Raw genomic sequence first — 22,937 nt, forward strand, 5'->3', positions numbered from 1 at the left:
GAAGTAATAGTTGTAGTACAAAATTTTCATAATCTCATCTGCGAATATAGAGAATCAGAATATTGATTCCTTAAAACAATGTTAGAATAATTCATTTATAGCTGCAAATATTGAGAATATTTACAAAATCTCATTTTCAAATATGTGAATTAGAATATTAATTTCTTAAAATAAAGTTACAAATTCAAATTATATGAATAGAATAAGAAAATATTTAAAAAAAAAATCATTTATATGGAAAATATAGAGATACTTTGCAAAATCTCATTTTCAAATATCGTGAACTAAAATATTTTGATTTCTTAAAATAATGTTACGAATTCAACACAAATGTAATTTTAATAGGCTATTCCATACTAGAATTTTAATAAAAAATGTGATTTTAAATCATCAATATTTCTTCTCACATTACTATTTAATTATTTGAAATTGTAAATATATAGGTCAAAAACTTTGGGGAGTTAGCCAAGATTGTGGCTATTGAAACTGTTGGAAATTGCAGTAAGTATTGGGTCAATGGTACCTTTAAACATAAAGTTACCATAAGAGTCACTGATACCAGTGGGAATGCACCGTTACCGTTACGGGATCGTGAGTGCACTGAGTTATTTGGAAAATCTGCATCTGAATTAAAAAAATCTTATGTGGATGTTAGAAATAATTATTCTATTATATTTAACTTCTTTTACACCGTTACTGTTATGGGGTCGTGAATGCACGGACTTACTTGGAAAATCTGCATCTGAATTAGAAAAAAATTTTATTTGGAGGTTAGAAAAAATCATTGTATTATATTCAACTTCTTTTACATATATATATATATATATATATATATATATATATATATATATATATATATATATATATATATATATATACTAAATAGTAAAGGTAAATTAAAAAGGGAAGGAAATATTTTATAATAATATTCTACATCATAAATTAAAAAAGAAATGGAAATTAGGTAAATTGAAAAAAGAAATGAATATAAATAATTGACTAAAAATTAAAAAAGGAAAAGAAGAACAAAAATTAGGTTAATTAGAAAAGAAAATGAATATTAATAATAGACTGAAAATAAAAAATGATCCATATTTGACTAAAATGAAAAAGAAAATTGTCAAATCATTGCATTTTAATTTTTCACAATAATATTACACAGTATAATACATGAAATCACAATTATGCCATAAATCTGATCTTTCAAAATTTTAAACAATAAAGTAGAAATTAAAAATGAAACGGGAATATTTCAATAATAATATTCTGCATCATCAAGCTAAGGTAGATTAAAAATGAAATGGAAATATTTCAATAGTAATATTCTACATCGTCAATAGTAAATGAATAATCTAAACAATAGTACATGTAAATTAGAAATGCAACGAAAATTAAAAATGAAATAGGAATATTTCAATAATAATATTCTACATCATCAATTAAAAATGGAACAAAAATTAGATTAAAATATCACTGCATCTATATTCTAATTGACTAATTGAGTGAAAATAAAAAAGAATAGGAATAAGGTTCAAATTGACCACTGAACGTAACCTGAAAATGCAATTAGGCCACTGAACGAAAAAAAAGTGCACTTAGGCCACTGAACACTCTAAAAATGTGCAATTTCACCTAATAGCAGGTTACCCTCAATTTTAGCAGGTTATCTGCTTACGTGGCAGCTGAGTTAGCATTTTTAATAAATTTTAATTAATTTTTAATAAATTTTAATAATAACTTTTTATTAAAAAAAATTAAAAAAAAAAATAAAAAACGACTTTATTTTATTTTTTATTTAATTTTTTCCAATTTTTTATAAAATTTATTATTAAAATCAATTATTAAAAATTATTTAAAAATTATTAAAAATGCCAACTAAGCTGCCACGTAAGCAGGTAACCTGCTAAAATTGATGGTAACCTGCTATCTGGTAAAATTGCATTCTCATAATATTACAATGCACTTGTGATCACATGAACATTATAACTCACATCATAGATATCATACTCATTCACACAACATACAATATTTACGGGAAAAAGGTAATTTTTGGTGAACATAAAATCTTACCATTGAAGTCAAAACTTTATTAACCCTTGATCCAATCCCCTTGATAGAGAACCTGTGAATCAGTTTCACCAAAAATCTTACCATTGAAGTCAAAACTTTATTAACCCTTGATCCAATCCCCTTGATAGAGAACCTGTGAATCAGTTAAACCTAGTTTATATACTGTAACTATTGTTATTATTATTAAGCTTATTTGCCGCAAGCATCAATATCAATATAAACTCTAATTAGCAGACCATTTCTTCATTTCTTCAATATCATTCGTATGTCATCATCATTTAATCATTACTCACATCATCATCACAATATCCTTATTCTTCATTTTTTTTTTATAAAAATTGAACCAGACAACTAGTTCATCATCATCACCCTAATCGTCCAGAACCTTCTCAATTCTCATCATCAATATCATCATTCCACACAATCATTATAATATTATTAACAATCATACCCTAATAATCATCATTCTCAATAACTTAAAATTAAATAAAAACATCACCTGATCATACCATCATCATCTCTCACAGTCATTACCCATCATATCCATCAACACCACACATCCTCATCTGCTAATCATCGTCGACAACTTCTTCATAAATCCCCGCCGTACGTCCACACCAAGGGTTGGTCCGAAAGAGAGAAAAAGAATAGTGGGTCGGCTAAATGTGTTTAAGAGAAGGGAAGAAATCATGGAGTACTTCTCTGTGTATGGATATATATTGTATACATGTATCTATATAGATGGAGGGAGAGAGATGGCCGAACAAAAATGAGAGATGAAGATGCCTGCACGTTTGGATCCCTAACTTATAGCGTTAGGAATATGATTAGTAACTGTAAAATGATTATGATAACTTAAATATATATGGATAGAGATTGGCCATGAATTAAGGTAAAAATAATAATATATTTAAGTTAGATAATAATAGTTACTTTGGTAGGTATATAATGTACATATATATACGTATCACATTATTATTAATTTATAACAATAATAATAATAATAAAGTATATTATATAGCATATATATCTATTAAATTTAGAAAATCAGTAGGCTCAATATAATATTTAAATGTAACTTGGGTTTAGGATGATATAATGTCAAATTTGGAGTCCAAAGAATAAAATTAGATAACAAGGATAGGAGAATTTAATAAGATTTACTCCGTATGCACATACGGTCCTCGTGTAGTGTCCAGAAAATATGGCGTATCACAAAGCAGTATATAAAAAGGCAAAAGTTTGTTCCAAAATGGAAATACACCAATGAGTCTAGTGCACAAAGTTCTCATAGGAGAATGAGAAGAAATCCGAGAATTGGGGCAGGGAGATTTTATCCCTCTAAACAAGATTGGTTTGATTATATTAAACCATGGACTAAGTCTAGATTTAATGCATATCATAGGCTCAAACAATCTACTTCCCAGGTGCCAAAAAATCGAGTCAATTTTCAAAAACCGGCACCAAAAATGTTTTCAAAAATTAGTTATGATTATAATGTGCTTAATGGTTACCAATCACCTAAACTTAGATCAGTGAGTACAAGGTGGATTTGGGTACCAAAAATGACTAACACCCAAGGACCCAAATCATGTTGGGTACCTAAAAATATGTAATTTATTTGCAGAAAGTTTGGTACTTCGATAGTGGATGTTCTAGACACATGACTGGAAATAAATCTAGTCTTGTGGACTTTAAAAATATCGAAGGACCAAAAGTCGTATTCGGTGGAAAGGAACGATACGGCATAACCAAAGGAATTGGTACAATATTTCGCAATGGCTTGAGAATTGAAGATGTATCCTTTGTCGAAGGTCTAAAATTCAACTTGTTAAGTACAAGTCAATTTTGTGACAAAGGATATCTAGTAGAATTCTTCAAAGACAAATGTCAAGTGAAGGATAATTCCTCGGGAGAAGTTGTGCTCGAAGGAAATAGGAAGAAAAATATGTACGTGGTTGATTGGAACACGACAAAAGATTCAGTATGTCTACTAGCAAACAACGCACAAACAACAAGTTGGGAATGACACAGAAAGTTGAATCATCTAAACTTCAAGACCATCAACAAGCTAGCAAGAAACAAACTAGTTGAAGGTCTACCCGATATTGTTTACAGGAAAGATCAAATATGTGATGCTTGCCAAAGAGGAAAGCAAATCAAGTCATCATTCAAATCCAAAGCTCAAGAATCTTCAACAAGACCGCTAAGCCTACTACTCATGGATCTATTTGGTCCAGTAGACCCAGTAAGTCTAAGTGGTAAGAAATATACACTAGTTGTCATTGATGATTTTTCCAGGTACACATGGACGATATTTCTCAAAAAGAAAAACGAAGGGGAGCAAAAGTTGCCAGAACTACTTAAGCTACTACAAAACGAGAAAGACTTGAAGATTGCAAAAATCCGAACTGATCGTGGAACAGAGTTCGTGAATCAAGTAATGGAAGCCTACTGCAATTCTCAAGGAATTCTACATCAATTATCTGCCGCACGTACATCACAACAAAATGGTGTAGCCGAAAGAAGAAATAGAACGCTAAAAGAAGCCGCACGTGTGATGATTACGTCAGCCGAGTTACTTAAAAGATATTGGGCTGAAGCAATCAACACCGCATGTTATACGCAAAATCGAAGCTTGATACACAAGTCTTACAATAAGACTCCGTACGAATTATGGAAAGGGAGAAAACCTAAACTTAATTATTTCCATACTTTTGGTATCAAATGTTTTATACTTAATAATGGTAAAACATATCTAAAGACTTTTGATGAGCGTGCAGATGAAGGAATATTTTTGGGATATTCATCTACCAGTAAAGCCTTCAGGGTATTGAACAAAAGATCAATGGTGGTAGAAGAATCAATCCATGTTACATTTGATGAAGTCCACAAGAAGGAAACCCAGAGCAACAAAAATGATCAGAAAAGTTGTCAAGTTGAAAAATCATTTAATGATACTGACATATCTTTTAAAGATCATATTGTGCAAGGAATAGAGCAATTGGACATTGATTGCAATAGTGAAGGACACATGGAAGCAAATGAAGATCCACACGTGGGAAATCAAAATTCTCAAGTTGAAATACAAGTTGGAGAACAATCTGATGAGCAAAACGTGTCTACCTCCAACTTACCTACTGAACAAGGAAACGTGGAAAATCCATGCAATCTACAACCTGACTTGAGATGGCTCAAAAATCACCCTCCAGAGCTAGTAATTGGAGATCCACGAGAAGGAGTAAAAATAAGGTCCTCAACTATAGATGCTTTATTTTCTTGTTTCATTCTCAGGTGGAGCCCACAAGCACTGAAGAAGCTCTAAGTGATCCAGACTGGAGTAATGCAATGCAAGAAGAGCTTGATCAATTTAAAAGAAATGACTGTTGAAACCCTAGGCCCGTTACAGTGGGCCCATTAGGTTATAGCTAGTTTTCAGTATAAATTATTGTAATCTGTACAGTTCTATGTTAAGAAATAGATGAAACCCTTCACACTTTCACATGGTATCAGAGCCTAAACCCTAAATATTCTCTTTCTTCCCTCCCACCGCCGTCGCCGCCGCTGCTGCCACCGGAGCCACTCTGCCGCCGCGACTGTTTCACTGTTCCGACGTCCACCTGGTGTTTTTCTTCCAAACTAACACCACAGGGGTTACCGGACCGTCGTCGCGAGCCTACAGCAGGAATCCGGTCGCCTATCTCCGCCGCACGCGCCGCCACGCATCGCCGCAGTCGCTGGACTACCGCTCACTTTTCCGGCAAGATCTCTCTCCTCCAGCCTCCGATTGCGACACCGCCACCGCCATTGGATTCGTCTCGACGAGGCGCTTTCGGGAGTGTTGATTGTTTTCCTCGCCACCGCCCGCCACCGCCGGTTGCCGCCGGTCACCGCCGGTCAGAGAGAAACAGACAGTGTGTGTGTTTTTTTTTTTTTTCCTTTTTGGGTAATCTCTATGGCTTCCTTTACCTCTTATCCCACCATTAGTATGGACATATTGGTTGGGAGTGAAAACTATACTTCGTGGGCCGCTTCTGTGACACTCTGGTTCAAAGGCCAGGGGATGTCTGATCATCTAACCAAAAAGGTTGGGGAAATTGAAGAATCGAAGAAATCAGATTGGGAGAAGTCAGATGCGTTATTGTGCAATATGTTGTGTCAATCTATTGACCCTAAATTATATCTTATTTACAAGTCTTATGACACTTGTTATGATGTGTGGAATAAAGCTAAGTCATTGTATACTAATGATATCCAAAGGCTATATTCCCTTGTATCTAATATGCTTAATTTCCGTTCCACTGCTGATATGAGTACACAGGATTTCTTGGGTCGGATGGAAGCTTTACAGCAGGAGTATCATAATTTACTTCCATATCAGGAGACGTTGTAACACCCCAGATTTTCAAGATATTTAAAACTTACAAAATAAAGGTGAGATCTCATTAAATCCCAAACAGAGTACGAGTGTACGGGGTGCTATGCCACACCTGAGCTAGAGAACTCAGGTGCACAGGCTAACTAACTAATGTCTCAAAGATATGAATGCATAAACATGGCACGCATGCCGAAGGGGAAACTAACTACTTCTATGTTCCAAGCTCTAGCGCACTCCAGTGACTTAATCTTCTGTGCCTGAAAGCCAAATATATCTGTTCAGCGAGAAATGCTGGTAACCCACTCCAACGCGTTGAAATACATTACATATAGAGATATATATAGATATACGAAAACCCTTTTGAAGCATGAAGATATATCCTACGAGACTCTAGCTTTTAAAACCGGGAATGACTCGACAGATAAGGCTAGACACAAGCAACAGTTATAACAAGCGTATACAATCCACAACAGGCAAGACAGATAAAGCTGAGCATAATTAATAATCATAACCCAACATAAACAATCCCCAGCATAAATCCCTTAGTCACATCCCCCAATATACTCATAAACACAACTCCTCCATATCTCATCACATAGCACACTTTGTTGGCGCCACAGGACCAATCGCATGCCCATACATGAGGGTCAGCGCATATAGCTCTGACACGGCCCCGCAGCACCCTGCCCCGTCTCACATTACGGAGGAGCCGATCGCAACCGACTGATGGACCTTTGTCCTACATAATATTTATATACCTGACCAGTCTTTACCAGTCTGGTTAACAGTTGTGATGGTTCTCAGCCCATTCAACTGCCCGTATAGTGGACCTTTGTCCTATATAATATTTATATACCTGACCGGTCTTTACCAGCCTGGTTAACAGCCGGTATGGTTCTCAGCCCATCCGACTGCCCGTATAGTGGAACTTAGACCTATATAATATTTATATACCTGACCGGTCTCTACCAGCTTGGTTAACAGCCGGTATGGTTCTCAGCCCACCCGACTGCCCGTATAGCCCGATTGATCTCAACCAATTCGGGGTGGCACGCACACATAACACGTAGCAAGCACATGCAACCCACATTAACATATTGGGAAGGGGAGGAAACGTATAACAAAACCTATGCGTGATCCTTCACATGCTAAGAATAGTCCTAAAGGGTTCATACTCCTTTACCTGGGTCAGCGGGATACCAATTCAACTAGCATGCAATATATAAGACTCATACAACCTACGAACGGTACCCAAAATACCAAACTAGACATAGGCACGATAGACGGAGTCCGTTGGGACACCTCGGGGGTCGGGGGAACATCAAACGGGGAAGCCAAAATCCCCAATTGGGGTGCAAACCAGCGGGTAGCCGGTGGGTGAGGGATCACCCGCCGGCGGTAACAAAACCGGGCAGCGGGTGCCTGGCGGGCAGCTGCCCGCCCGCCGGCTGCCCGCTGCCGGCGTTGCCCAAGGAGGCCGCGGGTAGGTCGCGGGTCCCCTACCCCCACCTACCCCCCACTGACTCTTTTCATCAAGAAATGCCCCGGGAACTTTTGTGGAACCCGAAACCATGCTTGGACACTTTCAAACGCAATTGATAACACACGTAGACAATTAACGGATCAAAATCAGGAAACAATCGGCACATAACCTATCATGCTTTTCTAAACATAATAAACACCCAATCATGCGAATTCCCACCCAATATACCCAGAATAATTCCATACGATACAACCTAGGGTTCTAATCACTTTTATGCCAACAAGAATACGATTCGTCTTCTAATTACAAGATTCGGTACAAATAACACATAAGTATCAAGAACGCCATACAATTATCAAGAACAACATATAATTATCAAGAACTCTACGTAATCATTAAGAACACCATAATTATCAAGAATCTCCCGATATCAAGATCACCCATGGAATTATCCCATCCGTCATCAATAATAACATCACAGATCATCAATACACAATAATATGGGGAAATCCTACGGGGGAAATCATAGCTATGAAAATAGGTTTTGTTGAGACATGGGTTACCTCTTAGCCTTAATTAATTCCTTTGCTATGAAGGGTCTTTCTTTAAGCTGTCTTGCTTTCTTGATTTCTTCTAGGGGGATTCTTGGAGCTCTTTGGGGAGGTGGGGCGTTATTCTTGTGGTGGGGGTTTCTAGGTGCCCCTTAAGTCCCCTATTTATATATTTAGGTGTCCTAGTTAGGAACTAATATTATGGGCTTGCTAGTTCTATTTCTTTTGGGACTAAGGATTGGGTTTAGGGATAAGGGCCCGTGGACTATAGTGGGCCTTCCCTAATTAATTATTGTGTTTTAATTCTTTCTTTTGGGTAATTGATTAAATCGTTTAATTGATCTTGGGGGTCGTAACACGGGGTGTTACAGACGTCAGAAAGTCATATGAAGCAGTATGATAAGTTCTTTATGGTGATGACCTTGGCTACCCTTCGGCCTGACCACGTTCACATTCGTGATCAGATTCTATCCAATCCTAGTGTGCCTAATAGGAACCAATACACATGGAATCCAGAAAGGGTAAATAGTGAGCTCATCACAAGGCCCATAACGACGACCTTAAAACATCATTGGTGGAAGAAACAACAAAGACCAATAATAAGTCCATTCGATAGAGGAAAATGTTATAGTGGCCAATTTCAAGTGATATCATGGATCGAAGACAATGCTTACAAGATTCGAGGTCGAATCATTTTCAAGAAGGGGAGGATGATGCGGCCCAACATATGAAGATCCATTAAGAATACTAATTGGGCCAATCACAAGGCCCAAGTCCAAACAATTAAGGCAACTCTTCATTGGTGATGTTCAAAGATGGTGGAAATCCAAGTCAAGCCCATTTGCAAAATATGAAGAATAACTCAAGGCTTTTTTATAATTGTTTAAGTGCTGATTTTGGTGATTAAATTAGGCCCAAATCAGCCCTATTATTTTTGGTCATCATTAATTTAAATTGTTTGGCATAAAACACTAGTTGTATTTAGAAAGGATTCCTTAAATCCTTTTCTAAATAAAACTCTATTTACTTGTTTTCTAGATTAGGTTTAGGATTCTTTTTCCCATTGTATTTAGATTACAATGCTGCCCTATACCTATAAATAGGGCACATCCATATCAGTTTTAGACAGGCTTTAATTCAATAAAATTCTTAAGTTTTTCTTTACACTTGTGTAAGAAACCTTATGACTAATTGTGGACTCAATTAGTGGCTAGTCGTGGACTCGACTAGCAAATTGATTCGTGGACTCGAATCAATCTTACTTTCTTCAACCTTAGATTTAGGTTCGTGGACTCGTTCTTGAATCGAAGGAAACTAGATCCGACTCTAGTTGATTGAAGATTGCAACATCGAGGTACTTGAAGCTACATGGGATTCTTCCAAGTCTTTGAGGATTCGAGACAAAGGGTTTCTCGTGAGGTTTAAGGTATTTTGATCCATCTCTATCTTTACTTTTGAGAGCATTCTTGGGACAATACTCATCTTATTTGAATCTTGGACTAGATTCATATCAGTGCCTTCCTACACTGACGCTGCTGCCAGACTGCTTCGTATTGCCTCAACTCCCTCGATTGAACCTATTGGAGAATCATCAGTTCTAGCTACTCGGGCTGTGGATAGAGGACCCTCTGGACCATCTAGTTGTGGTGGTGGTCGTCGTGGCAAACGTCCTCGGTGTGAATACTGCAACAAAGATGGTCATACCAAAGATCGTTGTTGGAAGTTACATGGTCGGCCTCCCCGTTCTGTTAATCTGGTCCAGCTGCTGCATCCGAGAGTCAGACTCATGAGCCAACCTCTACCCTAGTTGAGATGACCTCTAGGGAATATGAAGAGTATCTCCAACTTAAAGCAGCATCCCGCCTTGAATCTTCCACACCTAATGCTGGTACTTCATCTTTGGTTTGTCTTTCACCCGCCAATACTCCAAATTCTTGGATATTGGACTCAGGTGCTTCAGATCATATTTCCGGTAACCTTTCTCTTTTGCATAATGTGTCTAAGTCTAAGACTTTACCCATGGTCACCGTAGCTAATGGTCATCAAACACCAGCAATTGGTGTTGGTCAGGCTTCCCCTATATCGTCTTTTTCCTTGGAGTCTGTTTTATATGTCCCTTACAGTCCCTTCAACCTTATCTCTGTGAGTAAAATTACCCGTACTCTCAATTGTTCCATAACCTTTTGTGCTGATTCGGTTGTTGTGCAGGATCACAGTACGGGGGTGGTGATTGGCACCGGCAATGAGTCACAGGGCCTCTATTACATGCGGGGTGGTGATGTTGCTGCATCTGCCTCTACAGAGTCTCCTTTACTTATTCATAGTCGTTTGGGTCATCCTAGTCTCTCTAAACTAAAACGGATGGTCCCAGGTCTGTCTATTGAGTCTTTTGATTGTGAGTCGTGTCATCTTGGAAAGCAATCACGTCAGTCTTTTCCGAGAAGAGTCAATAATCGGGCTGCGTCCCTCTTTGATTTAGTTCATTCAGATATATGGGGTCCTTGTCGTGTCAACTCTATTTTGAGTTTTCGTTATTTCGTAACCTTTATTGATGATTATTCAAGGTGCACTTGGGTTTTCCTTATGAAAGATCGTTCTGAATTGTTTCAGATTTTTCAAACTTTTTGTGCTGAAATACAAACTCAATTTGGCAAATTCATTCGTGTTTTGCGTAGTGATAATGCTAAAGAATATCTCTCTCATCCTTTTCAGTCATATATGACATCTCGTGGTATATTGCATCAAAGGTCATGTGTTTACACACCTCAGCAGAATGGGGTGGCTGAGCGTAAGAATAGACATCTAGTAGAAATTGCCCGTACTATGTTGTTACACTCCCATGTTCATTCCCAATTCTGGGTTGATGCTATCCTTACTGCTTGTTACCTGATCAATCGCATGCCATCTTCTGCTCTTAACAATGACACCCCATATTCCATTGTGTGTCCTTCTGTTGATCCTTTCCCTATTCAACCTCGTGTTTTTGGGTGTGTTTGTTTTGTTCATGACATGACTCCAGGTCGATCCAAATTAGATCCTAAAGCAGTCAAATGTGTCTTTTTGGGTTATTCCCGTGTCCAAAAGGGTTATAGGTGTTATTCTCCAGCACTAAAGCGTCAGTTTGTGTCCGCAGATGTCACCTTTATTGAGTCCACACCATTTTTCCAGTCCTCATCAGGAGACACGATCCCTGTCTCTGAGGTGCTCCCTGTACCTTATCTTGGTCCACTTCCTCTTGTCCAGTCCACTGTTCCTCCAGCTCAACCGACTCCTCTTAACCCGCCCCTTCAGGTTTATCACCGGCGTCCTCGCCCTGCAGTTCCTGAGGTCCCTAGTGACTTGCCAGTACTGTCCGATCCTCCGGCTGCGGTTCCACCACTTCCACTGCAATCTGACACTAATCTCACTGAGGCACCTATTGCTGTTCGAAAAGGTACACGTTCTACTCGTAACCCCCATCCTATATATACCTTTCTGAGTTATCAACGTGTCTCGTCCCCTTACTTTGCATTTCTTTCTCACCTATCTTCTGTGTCTATACCCAAATCCACTCGTGAGGCTCTCTCGGATCCAGGTTGGCGTCAAGCCATGTTAACAGAAATGGAGGCCCTCCAGTCTAGTGGCACGTGGGAGTTGGTTCCTCTTCCTCCTGGTAAAACTGTGGTTGGTTGTAGATGGATTTATACGGTGAAAGTGGGCCCTGATGGCGCAATTGATCGTCTTAAGGCTCGTCTGGTGGCAAAAGGCTATACTCAGATTTTTGGTTTGGATTATACTGATACTTTTTCCCCGGTTGCTAAAATTGCTTCAGTTCGTTTACTTTTGTCTTTGGCAGCCATTCATCATTGGGACTTACACCAGCTGGATATCAAGAATGCCTTTCTTCATGGTGATCTTCACGAGGAGGTTTATATGGAGCAACCACCTGGGTTTGTTGCTCAGGGGGGGGGTCTGGTATGGTATGTAAACTTCGCCGTTCTTTATACGGTTTAAAGCAATCTCCACGAGCTTGGTTTGGAAGGTTTAGTTCTGTGGTGTGTGAGTTGGGTATGACAAGAAGTGCAGTTGATCATTCTGTTTTCTATCGTCATTCTAATGAGAAATGCATATACCTTGTAGTATATATGGATGACATTGTTATTACAGGGAGTGATCAAGTGGGCATATTTCAGTTGAAGGATCTTTAGTCGGTTCCAGACTAAGGATTTGGGTAAGCTAAAATACTTTCTTGGAATTAAAGTGGCTTAATCTAGCAGTGGTGTTGTTATTTCTCAAAGGAAGTATGCCTTGGATATCTTAGAAGAAACTGGCATGCTGGACAGTAGACCGGTTAATAATCCAATGGATCCGAATGTTAAACTCATACCAGGACAGGGGGAGCCATTGCCTGACCGAGAGCGATATAGGAGATTAATTGGAAAACTGAATTATCTCACGATCACACAACCGGATATCTCCTTCGCAGTTAGTGTGTTGAGTCAGTTTCTTGAGACACCTTGTGATTCTCATTGGGATGCTGCTGTTCGTGTTCTAAGGTATATCAAGAGAGCACCAGGACAAGGCTTAGTATACGAAGATAGAGGACATTCACAAGTTGTTGGGTATTGTGATGCAGATTGGGCTGGTTGCCCGTTTGACAGGCGCTCTACTTTAGGTTATTGTATTCTCATTGGAGGTAATCTCATATCTTGGAAAAGTAAGAAGCAGGATGTGGTTGCTAGGTCCAGTGCTGAAGCAGAATATCGAGCCATGGCACTTGCCACATGTGAGCTTATGTGGCTTAAACACCTACTACAAGAATTGCAATGTGGCAATGTTGCCCAAATGACGTTGATATGTGACAATCAAGCAGCTCTACACATCGCGTCAAATCCTGTTTATCATGAGAGGGCTAAACACATTGAGGTTGACTGTCACTTCATTAGAGAGAAGATTGTGTCAAGGTGTATTAAAACTAGCTTCGTTAATTCTGCAGATCAGTTAGCTGATATCTTGACGAAATCCCTTAGAGCTCCTAGAGTTGAATATATTTGTAACAAGCTAGGAGCTTATGATCTATACTCTCCAGCTTGAGGGGGAGTGTTGAAACCCTAGGCCCGTTACAGTGGGCCCATTAGGTTATAGCTAGTTTTCAGTATAAATTATTGTAATCTGTACAGTTCTATGTTAAGAAATAGATGAAACCCTTCACACTTTCACAATGACATATGGGAATTAGTTACAAGACCCGAAAATTACAATGTAATTGTGTAACACCCCAGATTTTTCAGGATATTTAAAACTTATAAATTAAGGGTGAAATCTCATTAAATCCCAAACAAAGTACGAGTGTACGGGGTGCTATGCCACACCTGAGCTAGAGAACTCAGGTGCACAGGCTAACTAACTAATGTCTCAAAGATATGAATGCATAAACATGGCACGCAGGCCGAAAGGGAAACTAACTATTTCTATAATCCAAGCTCTAGCGCACTCCAGTGACTTAATCTTCTGTGCCTGAAAGCCAAATATATCTGTTCAGCTAGAGATGCTGGTAACCCACTCCAACGCGTTGAAATACATTACATATATATATATATATATATATATATATATATATATATATATATATATATATATATATATATATATATATATATATATATATATAGATATACGAAAATTCATTTCGAAGCATGAAGATATATCCTACGAGACCCTAACTTTTAAAACCGGGAATGACTCGACAGATAAGGCTAGACACAAGCAACAGTTATAACCAGCGTATATGATCCACAACAGACAAGACAGATAAAGATAAGCACAATTAATAATCACAACCCAACATAAACAATCCCCAGCATAAACCCCTTAGTCACATCCCCCAATATACTCATAAACACAACTCCTCCATATCTCATCACATAACACACTTTGTTGGCGCCACAGGACCAATCGCATGCCCATACATGAGGGTCAGCGCATATAGCTCTGACACGGCCCCGCAGCACCCTGCCCCGTCTCACATTACGGAGGAGCCGATCGCAACCGACTGATGGACCTTTGTCCTACATAATATTTATATACGTGACCGGTCTTTACCAGCCTGGTTAACAGTTGGGATGGTTCTCAGCCCATTCAACTGCCCGTATAGTGGACCTTTGTCCTATATAATATTTATATACCTGACTGGTCTCTACCAGCCTGGTTAACAGCCGGTATGGTTCTCAGCCCATCCGACTGCCCGTATAGTGGAACTTAGTCCTATATAATATTTATATATCTGACCGGTCTCTACCAGCCTGGTTAACAGCCGGTATGGTTCTCAGCCCACCCGACTGCCCGTATAGCCCGATTGATCTTAACCAACTCGGGGTTACATGCACACATAACACATAGCAAGTACATGCAACCCACATTAACAGATTGGGGAGGGGGAGAAAACGTATAACAAAACCTATGCGTGATCCATCACATACTAAGAATAGTCCTAAGGGGTTCATGCTTCTTCCACCTAGGTCAACGGGATACCAATTCAACTAGCATGCAATATAATAGACTCATAAACCTACGAACGGTACCCGAAATATCAAACTAGACATAGGCACGATTAACGGAGTCCGTTGGGACACCACGGGGGACGGGGAAACATCAAACGGGGAAGCCGGGAACCCAAGATGGGGAAAATTCCAGCGGGTAGCCGGTGGGTGGGGGCCACCCGCCGGCTGCCCGCCGGATTTACTATTCCGGGCAGCGGGTCGCCGGCGGGTAGCTGCCCGCCCGCCGGCTGCCCGCTGCTGGGATCACTATTCCGGCAGTGGGTAGGTGGCGGGTCCCCTACCCCCCCACCTACCCCCCACTGACTCTTATCACACAAATTCGCCCCGGGAACCATTGTGGAACCCGAAACCATGCTTAAACACTTTGCAACGCAATCAACGACAACACGTAGACAATTAACGGATCAAATACGAGAAACGAACGGCACATAACCTATCATGCTTTCTCTAAACATAATCAACACCCAAACATGCGATTACCCCACCCGATAACCCAAGAATAACATCATACGATACAACCTAGGGTTCTAATCACTTTTATATCAACAAGAATACGTTTCGCCTTCTAATTGCAAGATTCGGTAAGAATAACACATAAGCATCAAGGGCATCATACAATTATCAAGAACAACACATAATCATCAAGAACTCCATATAATCATCAAGAACATCATAATTATCAAGAATCTCCCAATATCAAGATTATCAAGATCCCCCATGGGATCATCACATCAATCATCAATCATAATCATCACAAGGTATTAATACACAATAATATGGGGAAATCCTTAGGGGGAAATCATAGCTACGAAAATAGGTTTTGTTGAGACATGGGTTACCTCTTAGCCTTTATTTAATTCCTTGGCTATGAAGGGTCTTTCTTTAAGCTTTCTTGCTTTCTTGATTTCTTCTAGGGGATTCTTGGAGCTCTATGGGGTGGTGGGCTTTTATTGTGGTGGGGGGTTTCTAGGTGCCTCTTAAGTCCCCTATTTATATATTTAGGAGTCCTAGTTAGGAACTAATATTATGGGCTTGCTAATTCTATTTCTTTTGGGACTAGGGATTGGGTTTAGGGATAAGGGCCCGTGGACTATGGTGGGCCTCCTAATTAATTATTGTGATTTAATTCTTTCTTTTGGGTAATTGATTAAATGATTTAATTGATCTTAGGGGTCGCAACACGGGGTGTTACACTCTCCCCCCCTTATGAGGGGTTTCGTCCCCGAAGCCCGGTGTGTTAATCCACTCTTTCACCCCCAGGCATCCCGCATTTTGGCCTCCTGGTTAGGAATGTGGCCCCACGTTTTGCCTTAGCTGGGGTAGACTAGATTTCTGGTGGTGTTGCGATAGAAAGGGTTTAAGGCCTACCTCGGTCTCCTGTTCCTGAGCTGGGTGCTCTGCGAGTGCCCAAGGTGGCCTCGATTGCTGCCACCCTTTGATCTAGTGCGCGTGTCGTACGGATTAGGGATGAGAATCCTTCCTCCATGATTTGGTTTTGTCGGTTGAGCTGCGCGAGTATGCGTTCATGGATTGAGTCCTCGTCTTGCTCCCTTGGATTTCCTCCTGATCGTGGTTGCACTGTTGGGTTGGGTTCGTCTTCCTCCTCCTGGTCCTCGTGTCCCTCCAAACCTCCGCAGTCTTGCATGGCTCGTTTGAGCTTTTTGTTGGAGATGTCCAGTCGGTCGACCAATTCCCTTCGCTCTTCCTCGGGTTTTTGGCAAATTTCTTCGAGGGTGAGGTAATGTCCCCCTTCGGTGTAGTAGATGTCGTTGCGGCGGAGGTTCTGGGCGTTAAAAACCATGCCATTTGCGGTCTTGACCTCGGTGTGGCTTAGATCTACCCCCTTTTTCTCCATGATCCAACTTAGGATCATCCCGTAGGGTAGGCTAAGCCGGTTGTTTGACTTGCAGAATTCCATGTGTTTTAACATGAGTGCCGACAGGTTGAACTTGATTTTATGTTTCAGGAGGTAAGCAAAGGTGCACTCCAAGCTTCCCACATCCTTGCTTTTGTTATTGGTGGGCAAGAGGCTATCGGTTACAATCATAACCAATATCTTTTGCTCCGCCGATAGCCACTTTCGGTTTGGTCGAGTGGCCGAGGTGAACCCGTCCTCCTTCCCGAGTAAGTACCCGAGGTAGTCCTTGTATCCCATAGTTTGGGTATCAATCCACCCATTTCAGTCATAGTTAGACACACCCGTGGTGGTCAATTTCAAGAGCTTGGCCAAACGGCCTTCGGAAAGCACAATTTCCTTGCCACGGACCTTGGTGGTGATTTCTACCTTGTCACCTCGTTTGGTGGCTACAAGGTGTTGATAGAACTCCTTCACCAATTCGGGGTACGTATCCCCTTTGATGGTGAGATACGTATCTAAAAGCCCTTGATGTTTGAGCATATCAACCAATTCCGGAGAGAATTGGTCGGGTTCAAGTGCTTTACCTCCGATCACGGTGTAATCGGCGTTGCTCCACTCCGGGGTGCGGGTTCCGAGGGGTTTCTTTGGCATCGTGGTGCTTCGGTTGATGGCGACGTTTTCCGGCGATTTTCCGGCGAGGCGGCGGCGGGGCTCCGGCGTGTTTTTCCGGCGAGGTGAACGGTGCTCCGGCGCGTTTTTCCGGCGAGCTTCTAGGCGGCGTGGTTTCTTGTTTTCGAGGGGGACGGCGGCGAGGTGGAGGTTCGGCGTTGGTGCGGTGGGGGTGAGATGGCGGGGTGGCGTCGTTCGGGTGGAGGAGCAGTGGGTCGCCGCTGGGGAGCCTCCGGGTGGCGGGTTGTGGCCGGCTAGGACGGCGGGGCGGAGGTGTGACGTTGGCGGGTGGTGTTCGGCCGGCGGCGGCGGTCGATCGGCGGTGACGATGGGTGGTTGTTGGTTTCTTTGGGGTGGGGCGGTGAGGTGTGTGAGAAGGAGAAGGGGAAGAGTGGGGAAGAAGAAGGGTTTTTGATTTGGGGGTTTTGTGGGTTTTAGGGATTTGGAGGCGTTTAACAAGGGAGTATTCCCTTGAGGTTTCAAGAAACACTCATGGTTTAGTGGTTAGGGGTTTGGACTTATAAATAGGAGGTCTAGAGTTCAATTCTCATTGGCAACACTAGGCTCTTTGATGATGGGGCCTTTGTCTTTTTCCTTATTCCGGCTTCTAGTGGTGAGGTTTGGCTAGTTTGCAAGTGGCACCGAATTATGAACTAATCTTTTATTTATAATATTTCCAAGTAATTAAGCTAAGTAAGTAACTCTACCACGAAGGTGATTACAAGAAATTGCCAACCTAACCTAGGCAGAATTTGTCTTCTTGGCTTTCTCCCACGGGATTTGCGTGGTCCTCGTCTTCTGGGCCTTGGTTCCCTTCCTCGAGATCGCCCTCGTTCCCGAGGTCGGCTTGAGTGCGGCTCATGACGAATATTTTTCCGGGAGTGCCGTAGTTTCCTTGATGAATGGTGCCCCCATGTTGTCCCATGGTGGTAGTGCGTGGCCTTTGGGGTTGGGTGCAAAGGAAGGCCTTGTGTCCTTCTTCTCCGCAGTTGAAACATCGCAAGGGTTTGCCCATGCAATCCTTGCCTCTATGGCTCTTGTTGCATTTTGGGCAAGGGAAGCCCCTGGCGCTGGCGTCGTTGTTTTCCCGAGGTGGCCTTTGGTTGGTCGGGTTGCTGGGTCTCGTGTTGGTGTCGCTCCTTGTTCTTTTTACTGGTGGCGCCCCTCCTCCGGGGTTCCTCTTCCGCATTTGCTCCTGAACCTCGCGTTGGAGTAGTTGGATTCGGTAGAGATTGGCGGCACTGGAGTAAGCCTCGTTGAGAGTCCGGGGTCTGCTTACCACTAGTGCTTTTCGGGCTTCAAAGTTGAGGCCCGATACGAATCTCTCTATTTTGGTTACCTCGGTGGGGACGAGTTCGGGTGCGAAGCGTGCTAGTTCAAGGAATCGTTTGTGGTATTCCATAACGGTCGATGTCCCTTGTTTCAGATGGAGAAACTCCTCGTACATGGACGCTCTCACGTGTGTCGGGTAGAACCTCTCTCGTAGTCGTGTTTTGAGGTTCTCCCAATTGAACCCCGGTTCTTGTTGATAAGTGGGCCCCTCGTGGATCCACCAGAGATCAGCCTCGTGCCCGAAGTAGAACGAGGCTATCTCTACGCGGCGTCCTTCCGGGCATTCTACTACTCCAAAAATCTTATCAAGAGTCCGGATCCATTCTTCCAGGACCGCGGGATCCTCTTCTCCCGAAAACGTGGGTGGTCGGTGATTTGAAACTTGTCGGGCGACGTCCGAGTTTGCGTTTGACGGAGGTGGTGGGGGCCTGTTGTTGCGAAGGGCTGCGTCACTTAGTGCCTGTGCGACTTGTGTTAGTTGCTGTAGGGTTTGGGTCAGGGGTCGTCTGTGGCGGGCTCTGGAGTTCTGGATTGCCTTCTGTTCGGTGCCATGCTATCGTCTTTTTGGTCAGCGTTTATAAGAATGTTAAGTTAGAGTTCGACGCACTTCTTGTGAAGTGATAAGTGGGGGAGGGTTTTATAATGGGGAAGGGTAAAGTGTAGGGAAGTTATGTGTAGGTTTCACAATCTCATTGCGCGTCCTAAGATTCCTGAGTCCTATGCTCCTAGGTACCTAGAGTTCAAGCCTAATGTCCTAAAGTCCGGTCTTTAAGAGTCTTTTCCTAGGGTCAAACCTGGCTTTGATACCAACTGTAACACCCCAGATTTTTCAGGATATTTAAAACTTATAAATTAAGGGTGAAATCTCATTAAATCCCAAACAGAGTACGAGTGTACGGGGTGCTATGCCACACCTGAGCTAGAGAACTCAGGTGCACAGGCTAACTAACTAATGTCTCAAAGATATGAATGCATAAACATGGCATGCAGGCCGAAAGGGAAACTAACTATTTCTATAATCCAAGCTCTAGCGCACTCCAGTGACTTAATCTTCTGTGCTTGAAAGCCAAATATATTTGTTCAGCGAGAGATGCTGGTAACCCACTCCAACGCGTTGAAATACATTACATATAGAGATATATATATATAGATATACGAAAAGTCATTTCGAAGCATGAAGATATATCCTACGAGACCCTAACTTTTAAAACCGGGAATGACTCGACAGATAAGGCTAGACACAAGCAACAGTTATAACCAGCGTATATGATCCACAACAGGCAAGACAGATAAAGATAAGCACAATTAATAATCACAACCCAACATAAACAATCCCCAGCATAAACCCCTTAGTCACATCCCCCAATATACTCATAAACACAACTCCTCCATATCTCATCACATAACACACTTTGTTGGCGCCACAGGACCAATCGCATGCCCATACATGAGGGTCAGCGCATATAGCTCTGACACGGCCCCGCAGCACCCTGCCCCGTCTCACATTACGGAGGAGCCGATCGCAACCGACTGATGGACCTTTGTCCTACATAATATTTATATACCTGACCGGTCTTTACGATGAGAATTCAAAATCAGCTCTATTCAGGAAAGATAGGATTACAGAGAGTATATCTGAAACTACTTCTAACTGTTCCTATCTAACAGGTTATTAACTGAGGACTAATTCTAACCACACATAATAACTATATGTTACAAATATAAAATAATACTAATATTACTCACACACACCCTCAAGCGGACGATGGTAAGGACACAACGTTCAGCTTGTCCCGAAGAGTGATAAACCTGGGGCCTGCAAGGGGTTTGGTGAAGATGTCTGCAAGCTGATCCTTTGTCGATACAAAATTAACCACAAAGTCACCGCTGGCTACTTTGTCGCGGACGAAGTGGTAGTCGATCTCAACATGCTTCGTCCTGGCGTGGAAGACCGGATTCGCACAAAGGTATGTTGCGCCCAAATTGTCACACCATAAAGTCGAGGACTGCCCAGAGTGTAGCCCTAATTCCCGAAGAAGTGAAACAACCCACGTGACCTCAGCCGCCACATCAGCTAAGGCTTTATACTCGGCTTCAGTCGAGGAGCGCGCAACTGTCCGCTGTTTCCGTGAAAGCCAAGACACAAGATTTGTCCCCAAAAAAACTGCATAGCCACTGGTGCTCTTCCGGTCGATGGGACAACCGGCCCAGTCAGAATCAGAGTATGCGTGAACTGAAGTAGTCGGTGAGGGGGACAGTCTCAACCCATAGTCCAGCGTGCCTTTGACGTACCGCAAGACACGCTTAACCATGCCCCAGTGATCTGACGTCGGAGCGTGCATAAACTGACACAAACGGTTGACGGCATATGATAAGTCCGGTCAAGTAATCGTAAGATACTGCAGGGCCCCAACTATCCGACGATACTGTGTGGGGTTATCAAAAGGTTCATCTGACGGAGTTACCGGCTGTGTCGTCGACGCAGGAGTGGATAGGGGTCTGCAATCGACCATACCGGCCCTATTGAGGATATCATTCATGTAACGCCGCTGAGACAAAACAACCCCCGCAGAAGTGTCAACCGTTTCAATCCCTAAGAAAAAACCTGGTTTCCCGAGATCCCGGATCTTGAACGCGGATGCAAGTCGGTCTACCAGTGTGTTAACAAGTGCCGCACTGCTCCCAAGCATGATAATATCATCCACGTACACTAATAGAAATACTTGATACCCATCCGTACTGTAGTAAAAAAGAGATACATCCGTCTTCGATGCGTTAAACCCAGTAGTAAGGAGAAAGTCATGCAACCGCTTAAACCAAGCCCGGGGTGCTTGTTTAAGCCCATAGAGAGAACGCTGTAAGTGGCAGACATGGTCCGGATGAATCGGGTCTTCATACCCTGGAGGCTGTTTCATGTATACAGTCTCCGCTAGACGCCCATTTAAAAAGGCGTTGTGCACATCCAACTGTCGCAGTGTCCATTTGTTGGTTATAGCCAGGGACAGAAGAAGACGAACAGTTGTTGGTTTCACGACTGGACTGAACGTGTCAAAGAAATCTTCCCCAGCTACCTGATTAAAGCCCTTAGCCACTAGCCGAGCTTTATACCGTTCTACTGACCCATCAGCAGCCCGTTTGGTGCGGAATACCCATTTGCACCCAATAATGTTCATCGTGGGACCAGGCGGGACTAGACTCCAGGTGTTATTGTGCAAAAGGGCATTAAATTCTTGATCCATAGCATCCCGCCACTGCGGATGACCAACAGCTTGGGAATAACAAGTCGGATCAGTTGAAACAGCGGTGAGGGCTTGAAACTCCTCATCAGTACCCTGAGTTTGACCACGGAGACGCATGACATGAGCTCGTTCTTGTGGTTGAGCCCGACCCCGCCCCCGACCTCGTGGCCGACCCCGCCCCCGAGTAGCTGGGACAGCGGGTTCAATTGCTAATGGCGGCTCTTCTTGAGCAATAGGACGGGCGTCAGAGTCTCGTGATATTGTGGTACTGGGTTGCACCGTAGGTTGCGTGTGAGCGGGCACAATCGGGCCAGATGCCCACGGTACAGGGTGGACCTCAGCTACAGTTGGTGGCAAACCTGAAGCAAAAGGAAAAGCGGTTTCATCAAACCGTACATGACGGCAGACATAAATTTTTCCACTGGTTAAGTCCATGCATCTATACCCTCGGAAGGATAAAGGGTACCCCAGGAAGACACAGGGAGTGGACCGAAACTCTATCTTGTGCCGATTATAAGGCCTAAGATAGGGAAAACACAGACAACCGAAGACGCGTAAAAACTGGTAGGGTGGTAATTTTTGATTTAGACGGAAATGGGGGCTTTCATAATTTAGAACTGAGGTGGGAAGATAATTAATGAGACATGTTGCTGTCTCGAAGGCAAAGTCCCAGTATTGTTGTGGGACTGACCCTTGAGCTAGAAGTGCTAAGCCCGTTTCGACAATGTGTCGGTTGCGGCGCTCAACTCTCCCATTTTGCTCATGCGTGTATGCACACGACTGACGATGATTAATCCCTAGATTTTGAAAGGTGACAT

The sequence above is a fragment of the Ipomoea nil genome, unplaced genomic scaffold (genome assembly GCF_001879475.1).
Source record: "Ipomoea nil cultivar Tokyo-kokei standard unplaced genomic scaffold, Asagao_1.1 scaffold1847, whole genome shotgun sequence".
NCBI lineage: Eukaryota > Viridiplantae > Streptophyta > Magnoliopsida > Solanales > Convolvulaceae > Ipomoea > Ipomoea nil.